This window comes from Musca domestica, unplaced genomic scaffold (assembly GCF_030504385.1).
Source record: "Musca domestica strain aabys unplaced genomic scaffold, Musca_domestica.polishedcontigs.V.1.1 6, whole genome shotgun sequence".
Classification (NCBI taxonomy): Eukaryota; Metazoa; Arthropoda; class Insecta; order Diptera; family Muscidae; genus Musca; species Musca domestica.
In genome coordinates, this window is record NW_026712363.1 from 7,591,075 (window position 1) to 7,606,575 (window position 15,501).

General features: G+C 33.5%; 1 protein-coding gene across 7 annotated transcripts in view; it reads right to left on the bottom strand.

Moving 5' to 3' along the window:
• Positions 1-9,975, bottom strand: part of LOC101890536 (poly(rC)-binding protein 3) — a 211,974-nt gene extending 201,999 nt beyond the window's left edge. For 2 of the 7 annotated variants that reach the window (XM_059129211.1, XM_005182257.4), the window contains exon 1: positions 8,927-9,971. The gene's annotated coding sequence lies outside the window, so the exon portion shown is untranslated. Of the gene's footprint in view, positions 1-8,926 lie in introns of all 7 variants that reach the window. The other 5 variants (XM_020036337.2, XM_020036338.2, XM_020036334.2 and 2 more) reach the window with 5 other exon arrangements.
• Between the last annotated feature and the right edge of the window lie 5,526 nt (positions 9,976-15,501).

Below are 15,501 nucleotides of genomic sequence, written 5' to 3' on the forward strand. Positions count from 1 at the left end.
TAATTATAATTATCATTGGCAGTGTTTTTCATCGCTGCCTTTGCCGCCGTCGACGTCGTCATTGTGGCCATACTTTTCATCATGTAGCAAAGAAAAAAAAAAAAACAAAGGAAAAACAAAACGCAAACAAGGAAAAGCGAAACGAACTTTTACAAGATTAAATGTTTTGTGCTTTGCTTTGTTTGCACAAATTTTCCTTCCATTCCTTGGTTCGTCCATTCGAAAAGTGACGACGAAGACGACAGCGAATGCATTCGACTACGAAATGGATGAACGGATGGATGTTTGGTTGGATGGTTGGACAATTATTTGTTGCTAGTGCACAAAGAAGAAAAGAATGCACTCGTACAAGTGCAGCCCAAAGCTGTATTTCTTTCAACTTGACGACTTACCCTGACCGACTAGCCGGTCACTCTGGCTGGCTGGGCTGGTGCTTTGCCTGTCGCTTTCTTCGCCAATTTGAACTCAAGCAGCAAGTGTATGCTAATTAAGACACTTTTATGATAGCAAGAAAAATACAGACGCGAATTGTTTGATTTTCATTTGGCGATGTTAGTTTTGAGATGAGTTTTTTCTTTTAATTCCTAAATTTAGAGAAGAATCTTGGGGAAGTCAATATTCGTGGTTGCGCAATGTCGAAGTGGGAAAATGCATTCTAACTTCGCATAAAACCTAATTTTTGGGTCAAAGTGTAGGATGTACTTTTATTTTAATAAAGATATTTGCTTTTTATTTTCAATGAATGAATTTTAAATTTTTCATACATCTTAAACTACTGATATATCTTTTGTGTCGATAGTATGATGTATACATAAATCAACAACATAATCAATAATTTGTCAGTATTTTGTTACAAAAGAATCTAGGCCTTCGTTGGTAAAATCGAAAAAAAGGCTCTTTGCTTTGTATTTTTAAAGAATAGCGCTACTGGTAATGTGGAAGGTATCTTTTAATGTGTCATTCGCTCGTGCAAATTTCAATTTTTTTACGGGTGTATTTAAAATTGATTTCTTTTTGGTGTATTTTATGTTCCTTTTAGACTCACATACGGCTGAATAGATTTTTCTAAAACTAGATAATATTTATTTTGGCTCCGTACAATTACCTGTAACCCCGTGACGAAAATTGTCTACGTGGACTTTGAATAGGAGGAGTGGCACTCTAAAAACTTGCGTAAATGCAGGTTATGATTAGTAGCTCATCTTCGAACAACACATTCCACAACTTCAAACTTAACCCCAACCACGAATAAATATGCTTTTGGGGTAGCATAAAAGCATTTCGATGAATAAAAAACCATGTCATCCGTAGTTAATATTTAATTATTTTTCTCTATTGGCCCTGTTGAGGCTACAAGGTACCAATGTTCTGCATACAGATGGCTTGAAAAAACTACTTAGTGTTGGCTTCTATCTTTTGAAAGAGATCACTTCTAATATTAAATATATTAACTGGAAATAAATGCGCGTCGATGTCCTTTCAATCAATTTATTGGATCTTTATCTTGCAAAACTCCATTCCACCCAATGATACATTCATTTGTGATGAATATATGTACTAATCCTACTGCTTAGCCACCATCAACAGTTTCATACGGGAGAACTTTTCACCTCATGCACTACTTGAACTAGATATATACATCGAATATAGACTTATACCACCTGATTGGAACCCTAAACCTCCGCTACGACAATTTATTCAAATTATCTTCTAACAACACAGAAAGAGAACGGTAATTCCGTAAAGCTAGTACCTTCTGGAGCTGAGTTAAGTAAACAAAGTCATTATTCGAACCGATCTTAACTATGCTGATGCGATTGAGGAATTCATTCTCAGTGACACAGTATAGGGTCTCCGAGAATGTTCTCCGGGTTGGAAAAAGTTGAGTTCGCATCTTCAGCGTTTATCACGTCCATGTGGAGAGCAGAATGTTGCTCGCCAGAAAAATAATGTCGTGATGACTAGATATTTTCATCCACTACATCAACCTCCTTGATAGGATTTCAGGTCATATCATTTCATCGATCGTCAACCGCTCGTGAATACATTATAATCCAAAAAGTGTAATAAAGCCGTAAACTAACACCCACATGAAGTTAGGGAACTGTATACTCTTTCCCTCTGACTTAACTTCGGTCTGAGTATAGTGACGCCCTTAACTCCTGTTGAGAACGTATTGTATTCTGAGCAACTGTCATTTTTCCCACCGCGATTGCCTATCCATCAACATCTTATAGAACTGAGATGGCTCAGCTTCAATGCTGTATATAATGTAATTTTTATTTCTGTATATTTTTCTTTATACGATTTCAGCCGAGTTGTTACAACAACAATATCTTATCATTGGGGCCCTAGCAGAGTCATACTTCCATGAAATCTACATCCGCTGCCAACATTTAAAAGAGTTGGTTCCAAAAGATAAGCGCAGCATACTCCAAGTCAAAATTCCCGTAAAATTTCCACAATTTTCTACTAATTTTTAGTCAGACAACACACAGCCAAAACTTCTAATCTAGTAAATATTCACTGTATATGTCCTTCATTTTTGCGGTAGAAATTCAATTAATTATCAAAACAGCACTTTAGTTCATCTAAAGTTTCATTTTAAGTTTTAAGTTGCAACAAAAATAAAAATAATAGCAAAAACTGTTCTGCAACCTTATCACTTATACATATTGGATGGAAAGTACGTAGTTGGAGGAAATTGATACCCAAAAAAAAGTTCACCCCTCTTTCAGGGATGAATAAGCATCAAACGACAGCAGCCGATAGCAACCATATTCCATTAGTGCAGTTCTTTTGGAAATAATATTTTTTGGTTACATGCCAAAAAACGAAAATAAAGACCATGGCAACGAACGTCAGTCCAAACTTCTGCGGATGGACTGAAGCGGCAAACAAGCATTTAATGCTGTAATCGAAGTAAGTGCAGTGACGATGCCGCCTAGCAATTGGAGACAAAAATTACAAATTGAAATTGGGATGAGTCGGCCCTTTTTGCATTATACTGCAATATTATAGTTGGTGTTGTTACTAAGACTCATTTGAATCTGTGTGTGTGTGTGCTGATAAACAGTCAAACCGACAGACGGACGGAAAATATTCTTTGCCAAAATTTGTCCCAACGAATTTACAAGACACTAAACGCCTTTGGCGGTTTGACTTAGCGTCAGCGTGTAATGCAGAGAGGAAGAAATGTTTCTTCTTTTTTGGATCATGCCTAGGATTTAGAAAATCCTAGGCATGATGGCTTAGACAGCCAAATGTTGTTGTAGCAAGCTTTTTTTTTTGAGTTTTTACCAACCAAAACAGAAACACACAAAAAAGAAAATTCTGTTTTCTAAAGTGAAAATTAAACCTCTTTCACAAAATTGGAAATCAAAGACCTTTTTCATTATTCTCTAGATTGCCTTCGTATCGGATTAAAAGGACATGAAACAATATTAAAACTTTTTTCTAGTTTCAACAACATAAAATTGCAAAGAACGAAAGTGGAGTGCAAAATAAAAAATAAAGCATCCTTTACTCTGTTTAAAAAAGGTTAGGCGCAAAAAAGAGACTGTTCTGTGTTAATTAAGGATATAAAATCAAGCAGATAATTGATTATTCAATTCGTTTATTGTGTAATTATTTATTAGAAGCCTTCATTAATTACAGACAGCAAATAAAAAAAAGTAAAGAAGGCTGAAAAGAACTGATTTTTTTCATTAAAATTAATATTCGCAGAATTATTGAATATTTTATCGACAAAAAATCGGCTAATTATAATAGATTGTATGGGATTTTCTTAGACATCTATTGTAGATTCACATATTGTGAATGTTATTGATCTGTGGTAAATATATCATGAGGATTACCGGGGTTAGTATTAATATTCCTGACTATACTATAATGCATTTTCATTTTTTTGCATTTTATTTACTGGCATGCATTTTCAAATAAAAAGGAAACACTGGATAATCAATATGTGAGTAACCCAGTCGTACTTGGAGTTCAGGAACAAGTAATCCCCAATAATCTCTAGTTAATCTTTACCTTTAAAAGTACATTCTCTTCAGACAGCATAAAGATTGTCATATAAGCAATTAAATGTACAGAACATGGTCCTATTATAATATATAGTTCTGTGGTAGGCTACGTGGTGCTATGATCTGAGAGAAGCAGCTAAAAGCATCCAAGCAGTCATGTGAATACGTCAAATTTTTGAAAAACAGACTGGAATACTGTTTTTTTTTCGCATTCTCTTTCGAATCGACATACAAAAACATGTTCACAGTATCTATCCTGATCTCTATGTAGATCTATTTAAACCAAATTGCTGAATGTAAGTAAGGTATTAGTCATCTGCTCAAGTCGCTCGAACATATGTTCCCATTAAGTTGTTAAACTTTCAAACTAGATCCAGAGTATATTATTTCAATGCGGATGTACATATCATTTGAATTTCGTTTTATTCAAAATCAAAACCAGATTATGTGCAACAATAATTAAATATATCCAGCACAATACTTTTGGTTTAGATCCATGAAAACTATGTTTAGTTTATTTCATATTTCATTTTGAAAGATAAAAAAAGAAAAGTGTTTTCCAGACCTTTGTTGCTTTTGCTGCTTCAAATTAATATAATAAAAGAAAAAGAAGTAAACAAACGTTTTCCTTTAACCACATGCGACATTTTCGAAAACTATAATGAATTTCTTTATAAATATGAATTCTTAAATACATGTTTCTACACCATAAACCAATAATTAATGGTCAATTATCATCCAATAAACGAAAACGTGTTAAACGCCAAATGCAATCGTAAATTCAAGAATTTTATATAAAATTCCCTGGAGCTAGTAGGAACGAGTAAATGAAACTTTTGGGAAACGTATCTAAAATAAATAGAACAGAAGGGACGAAAAACTAAACGGTAGAACATTAAGGACGCAATAAAATACTAAAAAGAGTTTGGTCATTTTTTGGTCTTTTCTGTGTGTTTTAATTAATCCTTATAAATATATATGAATAAAGTGATTTAGGGTGTATATCGGCAGCGAGGTCATCAAAAGTCGAGAGCGTAGAATGAGAAAGAAACATCACTATCTTATGTACCAAAACGACATATTTCTATTAACACAATAACATTTTTCTGTGTTTTCTATGTAACAAAGTTTTAGTTTTCTAAATATGAAATATGAAGAAACCTTACATGCCGAGTTCTGTCAACTTATTATTGGTTATAGTAATAATTTTAGATAATTCCAAGAGAATAGCAAAAACACGCTTTGCATTTCATTATATGGAATCAGTCTTTCGAAGTGGTTATGCAATCAATCTATCAATATTTAGTTATTTGAAGATATTTTTGGGATTTGGCTCCTGTCCTTTTGTGAGTGAGTCAGTGAGTGTTAGGAATAGCGTGAGGCGGCGATTGATGCAATAGAAAATTGAGAATTTATTTTTCCTTTATGATATCGAAAAAATTGCAAAACTAGTAGATTCTTGCAGGTTCTAGAACAGACCATTTTATAAACATATTTTCATTTTAATTTGAAATCCCACTCTTAATGGAATTTCAATTTAAGTTATATGTTGAATGCCCAACTAACTGTCGGCAGTAAAGCGGATGATGCAAAATTTGCTATGAACTGCTACATAACGTATTTTTGAGTGTTCATCGTCCGGGAAGTTTTTTTTTGTCCTTCATATAAAATGTTCTTATTGCTTACTTGGCCTAACTGAAAGTTTGCTAAGCTTATAAAATACAGCATTTAATATGTTATCAGGCGTTCCTTTATCAATATTAAATTGAATATATAATACATATATTGCTGGTTGCAAATTTTTTCCTGCCCAGGGCAACACATTTGTGCACTGGAGCCCAGAAATTGTGTAAATTTGGTTCAAAAGCAATATTTGTCAATATTTAGATCAATCAAACATAAATTAATTTGGAAGCCCGATAATAACCTCGATAACTGCAATTGATTTGCGTCGCATGAGTTTCAGACGCCAATCAACATGAGTTCGCGACGAAGCCCATAATAAAATATATAATGTCTTCATTTATCTATCAGTCAATTCGGATACAAGGTGATCCAGTAAGGAAAAGTCAAAAGGGCCGACTATATGATGCATATTTAGTAGAGATCCCGTAACAAAAGAATTTATGAATTTTTATAAAGAGAGCTATATTTAAATCTGAACCGATCTTGATAAAAATTTTGGCAGAGGTATTTCTGGGATGTATCTGATATCTGGTACTAAATATCATTGTTGCCGAATGCATATTACGAATATCTGGTACTTTAAGACCAAATCGGATGAAACATATATGGGCACTATAGCTGTATCTGAACCGATTTTCTCCAACTTTGATGTACTTGCTTCTAGATTGAATTCGGTTAGATTTGCCAAAATTCAGGTCATTTAGACTTAAAATGGCCATTTGGTGCACAATTAATCCGAAATCGGGTATATCTTCATCTTTATATCTAAATCTGATCCGTTTATCACCAATTTCAATAATGTTCGTCTTTGTGCCAAAAAAATATTTTTTAGAAATTTTCATCTTAATCGGATATTAAATGCGACCAGCATTTTGTTTACAAAAATACATAAAATGAAAATATACATGGACCGACGGACGGACGGACAGACGGACTGACAAGCATAAATCGATTCAGATAGTGATTCCTTGGAGATCCTCAAACGTAACTATGGGTTTATCTCGCTTCCTTTTCGATGTTACAAATGCACAAAGATATAATACCCTTAACACTATGTGGTGTAGGGTATAAAAACTTTTAAGACAAAAATTAACTGCAGCAGCAATAGTAAAAACTTAATCCTACTGAAAAAAAGCTGTTATGCCAGCTGATTATTTATCTCTTTTTACATCCTTCAGCATCATATAATATGGATGACTTAGAAAGTTTCTGATGTCGTCTGTAACTTTTCGAAATAAGAAAATATTCATATTTTTGATCATAGATGTCCGAAAATATTAGAAAGTTAATTGAAGAATAATATTCCTCATTAAACAACAGACAATGAGAAAAAAGTCTGGCTTGTTATGGCAACGTACATGGCCTAAAACCAATGTTTTATTTTATCAAAGGAAAGTTCTATGTATATTTATATATATTTGTCTGCCTTTTGCAATCACCATAGCATCCAAATGAATCAAGAGAGGAAGATACGATTTTTACAAATCTGGCGGTTTTCAGCAGTCAGATCAATGTGTATACCAATTGTTTACATATACTACACGTTTACATTATATTTACATATACTTTCCAACAGAAGTTCCAGGAAGTCAGCATTTCGTGCTCTTTGTGGATCAGGGACCTTTATACAAAAAATTGGAATCATCGGGCACCACCGCACAATATTAGGTTTTTAGGCAATATTTAACCGGATCAAATAATATTGGAGAAGACCATCAAATATATAATCCGGGTTTTCTAAATTGATTATGAATTATAATAAAAATTACAAAAAGAAAATTTGAACAATATAAGATGAATCTTTTCAAAAGAATCAGTCCCACTCACGTTTACGTTAAAATTATGGTACAAATAATTTGTAGGTAGGATGCCTATTGGTCTGAAGCACAACGCGGTTCAAGTGTCAATCGATCTTTTGGACTTCCAACTTTTCTTCAAAGGAATAAAAACAATAGAGAAAATTTCGAAATTCTTTTAATTTTGATGGGAACGAAAAAATAAAACCTTTTTTTGACCGAATATAAAATCTGCTGTTTTACTGTTTTCTTTGCCAAAAAAAAAAAAAAAAACTCAATTGTGTGCTGGCAAATTATTAAAACCTATTCACTCTAAACACATTTAAAAATTCTTGATTTTCTGAAACAACAAATTCCACACAAACATCGTTGTTTTCCAATTAGTCGGTTTATTCGGTTTCTCATATAAATTCTATATTGGCAACACTGAAAAGTGGATGGCGCTGTTGTGTAGTAACTTGCGAAACACGATAAGTAACAAAACGAATGAAAATAGAGAAGAGAAACAAAACGTGACAAAAAGACCCAAACAACGAGAGGCAAGCAAAAAAAAAAACGAGAAAAATACAATGAAGAGAAGCACAAAAAGAAAATAAAAAAAACAGACACAAGCGAAAAAGGAAGAAAATCAATTCTGAGACTGCACAACAGCATTTTACAAGACGCACACACTCATACATCTGCAAAAAAGCACATTTTTTACAGTTCGCAACTAAAATTATTTGTGCGACAGACATTTCAATTGCGAGCGAGCGAACGAACGAGCGTGCGTGATTGCCATACATTGTAGTTTAAAATTAAAATGAACGCTGATGCTGCGGCTCTGCCCCAAACATGTCCAAAACGTTGGGAGTAAATTGCAAAGACGGAACCTAGCCACCACATCCATCGACCGACGACCAAGCAAACATCAGAGTGAAATAAATTATTTCGCCGGTTGTTGTTGTTGCGGTATCGTCTCTGTTTGGCGGCGCACAGCGACGAAAAGCCCCGAAGAAAATAGGAGACGACAACGACGAAAAGCTAGCCAGACATTAACTGAAAAAATGTGGTGTGTATGCAGCAGCAGTAATGGCATCGCATGTACATAACGTTAGTACGTGTGTACGTACTTTGGTTGGTACTGATATGCCGCCTTTGGTTGCAGGCAGCAGAGCCAGCCAGCCAGTCATCAGGCCCCCCAACAATACACCCCACACTTATTTAAACGATCGCATTCACACTTTTTTCTACAACGCACACACACACACGAAATCATACTCACACGGCACAGAGACAAATCAATAGAATGCAAATTTATTCACTGTTTTTTTTTCAGTTTGTTCTCTTTTTGTATAATAGAATTCCAACAAAACAACCAGCAGCACATTGTAAACTCGGTATTGAATCTTAGTCGGAATTAAACAACAAAATTACCTTCTTATTGCCGTATCTCTGTTTGTTTTTTCTCTGTAATACGCTTTGAATATTAGCGGGCCGCTTAGCTTATTTGATTTGTTGGGTTTTTATTTTACGTTGAGTTTCTTGGATGTTCTTTTTTGTTTTTGCGTTTTCTTACAAATCTCATTCAATTCTCGGGGTTCACAAAACTTTGTGTTTCCTCCTCTGATTACTTTTTGCGTTTTCTTTACAAGATTTGTGGATAGTTGTTGGTGTAGAAAATCAGTGCTACAGATTGCATTAACAATAACAATTTTAATAAAAATTTTCAACAAACTTCACTTGGGGTTCTGTGTTATTAATAAAAATATCACTTTTTTGCACTTTTCTTTTATTGAAACGGGGGGAGAAGATTTGCAGTTAGACAATGCTTATTGCTCTCCTGCTCAATTCGCTATTCCCTTTGAATGGAAAATTTGTTCAGACACAGAATGTAGTAACTATTTTCTGGTTTCTCATTCAATTCTGCTGCTATCCGCTTCTGTTTGTGGACCAACAAACTTTTGCTGATGTCTGGTTGTTTTTTTATTTTTATTTTTTGTCAATTTTTCCTTTTTGTTTTCAGTGTTGCACGCACACACACACTCGAACACAAGCACTTAGCCAAGCCACAAGAAAACTGTTTAAAGTGGAGATGTGTTTGTATAAAAACCAATTGAAACGGCAAAATGCTTTGTATTTTTTACTTTGTAAATAAATATCAAATCGAAGCGTTTGGATTTTGGCAAATTTACAATACTTAGTCACTGGACTTGGTACCGACGACGAAGAAGCTTATGCTGGGATTCGAAAAAGAACTTTTCCTTCTTTCATTAATAAATAATTTTTTGCTTTGTTCTCTTCTCTTTTGTGTGTTGGGTAGATTTGGAACGTTGTGTTACGCGGATAGCGGATTACGATACGAACACCACCAATAACTTTTCTTGATTGAATTTACAATGGTCGTTTGCTTTTTCTCTAGCCCATGGCTGGTCAGAGAGTATTTGAGTAGCTATGTTTTGAGATGAGAGCGAGAGAGGAAACGAGATTGTTGTTTTTGTAATACGTGTAAAAGAGAACTGAAAAACAAACAAAAACCCAACCATTGATGCTTTAGTTAGTGATGCCAACTTAGTATTTCTTCTATTCTTTTTAAATATCTGAACAAAAAAAATATACTGGAACATACCTTTTTATCTGCCGAGTTTTTTTTTCAATAATTAAAGTACAAAACAGACTGGCACCAACTTTTGTCCCAGTTAACGTTATTGGACTTCAATGATCTCCAATAATTGGAGAAGGCAATAACGGAATACGGCCCTATCGTCACTGGAAGTCTCCCTGTGCTTGTTGTAACGAAGATGCGCTGCTTTGCTCCTAATTTCAATACAATATTTAGTAAAATGATCGAAAAACTCTAATCAAATTCAAATTAAAAAATAATACTTTTTTTAACAATAAACGGAGCTATAAAAAATAAATAAATGGGTAGTAAAAAAGGAAATCTGCTAAATTTATTTTGTGAAAAAATCAAGTTTACTTGCCTGTTTAATATGTACATTTTAATTTCATCTCTGATTTTGTGTATATACTATGGATTTATGAATATAAATTGTGACAATGAAATGTTGTCAAATGTATAAATTTGAAAAAAAAAAATGTAAAAATATGATTGCATGACTTTACCTTCTAAAGCTGCAAGTACATAAGAAGCTTGAAGTCATGAGTTGTGTTCCAGTACTTTTTTAGTAGTAAAACTAGCAGAAGAGAGAACAGTTCGAAATGTCATTCTCATTTAGGTTTGCTCAAAAAATAAGGGAACGGAAAATTAGCAGAAATGCGATAAAATGTCAAAATTCAAAATTCCAAAAGTAAACAACCTAAATCGGACTGGTGAAACCTTACTGAAAAGAGCGCCAACATTTAAAAAATGAGTATTGAAGACGATAAGTTAAAATTAATAATTTATAATAATAATTAATAATCTGATTCCTCATTCAGCCAGTCCTCTTCACTGCTGGAATCATCCAAAAGTGAATACATCAGTTGCTCCATATTTTCTCTTTTTGTTATTTGCACGACAAATATTAGTTTTTCTTTAGTTTTCAAGTTGATCATTTTCTTTATTGAAATGTATCAATACATTTTTCAACCTTGTTAGCCCTGCCAATTAAATGTCAAATTTACAATATGCACATTTCTGCTCGGCCAAATTCATGTAGCTAAAATAAGCAGAAATGTGCACCACTCAGCGCCATTTTTTTCTCGAGAGAGCTGCAAGTTTTGCTAGTTTTTGGAGTACGGGAACGCGTTGTAGCAGAATTAGTGCTAATTAGTACTAATTTGCAGGTTCTGGAACACAACTCTTGACTTCAAGCCTTTTATGTACTTGCACCCTTAGTTCTACCATGGATGGAAAGTACAGGGTTGCCCATATTCGACGGACCCATCTGGCAACGCCATAACTTTTGACAGAGATGTCACATAGCTTAATGACATACCGCGTTTGAAGCGTCAGTCCAAGCAGATTTTTACCATGAACCAATACACGCTACGCGAGCGCTCTGAAATAGTTGAAATTTACATTCAACAGAAGAAGTCAATTGTGGAAACTCAACGTTCGAAGTGCGCCTTCTAAGAACACCATTATGCTAGGAACACAATTGGAGCGAACGACGAATTTCGCCCTACGCGGCGACAAAATGAGCCGCGAAAATTCGTCGTATGGAACACAATACCGACGAAATTATAAAACAGCTGATGAAGTTGTTTACTTTTTGCTCATTTGTTGACTACAATGAATTATACAAGAACACATAATTCTTTACGTTCTCTATTATAATTTCACTTATGTCCATCTTCTCTATTATAAATTCACTGATATCCATCTTCACTCAGGCGCAAGTACACAAATAAATAAACAAATTAATTATGTTTTTTTTATACGAGTAACAGATAGTAGAGTGACCATAACAAATTTTAAAGTAAAAAGTAACTTTATTTACTAAAACACATACAATTCGTACAAGTATGGCCACCTTGTACTGTTTTGTTCGCCGGTCGCCGGCGTATGAAATAGAAATAAAGCTAATTGAGTTCGCGGCGACCGACGAAATTTTCGCCGGTGCCGTGATTGTGTGCACTTCCATATACACATATGTGTTTTATTTTTGACGACGAACATACGCCGCGAAAAAATTCGTCGTTCGCTCCAATTGTGTTCCTAGCATTAAGCTTTTTTACGAAAAATTTTCGAATGGTAAGGCTCTTTCTAATCCGAAGAGGCCATATAAAAGTCGACCAAGGCGATCGGCCGAGAATATCGCTGCCGTACGAGCCAGTGTTGAGAGGTCCCCAAGAACATCCCAAAACGCCGTTCTCAGCAGTTGGGCATGGCTCGGTCCACTTTACAACGAATTATTCGCATTGATTTGCATTTGTTCCCTGCGGACAAGCCTCGTCGATTCGAATGGGCCCAAAGAGTCATCGAAATGGCCGAAAAAAACATGGGTCCGTCGAATATGGGCAACCCTGTATGACAATAAGATAAAATATGTACATCTATTTTGTTTCTTTTCTTTTTTTACAATGGTAAAAGTTGCGAAGGAAGTACATTCATCGGTTGCACTCTTCTTCAATTTTTGATGTTATTTATGCTATGCCAGAAGCTGTTTGACTACGATATTCGATTTTTCCTTTATGATATCGACAAAATTTGCAGAACTAGCAGATTCTTGTAGGTTCTGGAACAGATCAATGGTGTTCCTGCGAATTTTAAAAACCAGATGAAATGTCGATATTTGTTTACGATTTTTGGCGATTATATTTTTTCTGTGATTTCAATCACAATAATGCATTTTGAGAATACATTTGATAGTCAGCTGACTTGGCAGCGTGTTGTGTTTTCTCTCATCAGAGGTACACTTCTTGTCATGGTAGAAGAATATAGGTAGACGCATCGACACAGCTGTTGGGTCAATGAACTGTCAAACCAATTTTGGAATTGAAAATGTTGAATGAAAAATTATTTAAATTTGTTAAAATTCTTGAAAAATGCATATCATAACAACCTCCGATAAGTGTCGTATATGAAAACTTATAAAAATCTATTCAATTTTAAAAAACTCATTTAAAATTTTTTGACATATCAATGTTCCCAAGCGTTGATGCAACTACCTGTATTCTTCTGCCTTGCTTCTTGTCCACGAATTCGAGTTTTGTCAAAAATTAGGAAAAAAGGTATATGTACATTTGTGAATTTAAGTATTTTTTTAATGTCACTATGGGTTTTTACAACTTTTTATTCCAAAATTACCCACCAAAAGAATTTGTTTTATGAGGGAGCTTTGTTCTACTTTCTATAATTGTGCTACGATAATATCCATCTTTGCATTTTCTGCAATTTACCCTGCCAAATTTCACTGATTATAAAAAAGGTTTCCGTCTCTGAATTGTGTACAGACAATGAATTTTTAAATATTCATTTTGACAATGATATATCAAATGAATAATGTTGAATAAATTCAAATACATGATAGCATGACTTTACATTCTTAACTCAATCATGATTTTATGATTAAGTTTTAATATTTGCGTAACATTAGAACAGCCTACTGTATGAAAATATGCAAACACAAGTTTCATTTTCTATTGTTACTTTCGTATTAAAACCTAAAAACAGTTGTTTTGTGTTTACATAGAACTGGAATGGGAAATGGTATGAAAATGCGAAAAAAAAAATATCGTTTTACATTTTCATAAAACCAGAATAGACCAAGTTGTATTAATTCCTTTAAGAGACTGACCTAACTTAGCTAACTTACAATTTGGTTTAACCAGTGTGCAGTATTTATTAAAATATTGTGGTGGTAAATTATTTTAATTGCAAGTAGATTATAAGGATTTTTTGAAGTCAATCATCAGCACATACAGCGAAATTCAGTGATCTATGCTTAAGAAATCAACAAATAAAACTTGACAATTGTCATACTGTCTTTAACTATCTATTTCAATTGCCTAGATGCCTGTCACACAAAAATTTTTATTTTGACAAATAATATGTGAATTCAGCGGTTTTGTATTACTAAGTGTTGCCAACACTTCCGCTACCTTCATATGTTTCTTATATTGTTTTTCTCTATTTATTACACCACACTAATGCTGTCCCTTTTTGGTTAATGCAAATTTCTCACTATAAACATGACTGAAGAGAGAAAGAACATAAAGAGAGAACGAGAAGAACAAAACAAAGTTAGAAATGAAAAAATCCCATTAATGCAAAACCAGTATTTTCATTCTCAAAATAAGTTTCCATTCTGCTCAATGTAATAATCTCTCTCTCACTCTCTTGAGAGCAGTCTTTATTCAATTGAGTGAAATAAAAATGGATTTCGTTGGGGAATTGTTGGCGTATTGACAAAAATCTTCTTTGCTATTACAAGTAGAATGTAAACATGCAATATTTTAAATTAATAATTTGTTATCAATAATATATTAAAATAATGAGGACATTTCTACATTTCGCCAGTAGGAATGCAAGAGAGTAGAATTAATTGGTTTTGTATTGAGCGATAAAAATGTATACATGTTTTAAACGTAACCGTCATTTTTGTACCTAAATGGCTCTAAAATCCTTATGTACCAGTACTAGCCTACTCTATTTGTACTTAAACTAAGCTAAATAAAGAAGACAAAAAAATTGGAAGCACTCATGGAAATGGTTTTTTTCCTTCGCATTCACAGGGAAGGTGTAGCAGTTGTCGCTACTTTTTGGATTTGCTCATCTTTTAAATTTTTCATAATATTAAATTAAAGTTACTATAAAAAAGAGAGAAATTTTCATACTAATTGATTAAATTGATAAATTTTTAAACATTTTCTGTCAGAATTCCACACCATTATCCAATTATCAGCATAGTGTGCTCCTACAGTCGGCATTACACTAATTCTAAGAACAAAATTATGTGCCTAGTCAAATTGTTAATTTCTATTTTGAAAGTAGTCAAGTTTTCCATACTCACATTGTAGTTTAAAAAGATTTTAGATTTAAAATATATTTGTAAATAAATATTTTAAAGTATTCATTTAATTCTTATTATACCCTCAGCCATATAGCTACAGACGACATATATCATTTGATATGGCCAAAACGTGCCTAATCAAAATAACTGTTTTAGACCCTGGTCTTATTGGATCAAATCCGTTTTAGGACATTTGAAGTCAATCTAAGTTGTCCATCCGTTTACAGTACCGATAATGATGATTTATAATATATCAGGTTAAAAATTTCTTGCTCCCAGGAATATAATATTGTTGAGCGGTTAAATTTCAATGAAAATTACAAACTACATAAAAAAACAAAAAAAAATATTAAAAAAATTAAAAAGCAGGATTGAATACCCTCCACCATTTGGAACGAATTTGGAAATTTTAAAAAAATAAAACCCTTAAAAAATTCTGTTAAAATTTTAAAATTACCGAATATAGCAGTTATATTATATATTATACATAGGCATTGTTTGTCATAAGCCATTACCATATTCAAATTCGAAACTTGAATTAAAGGGTGAAGG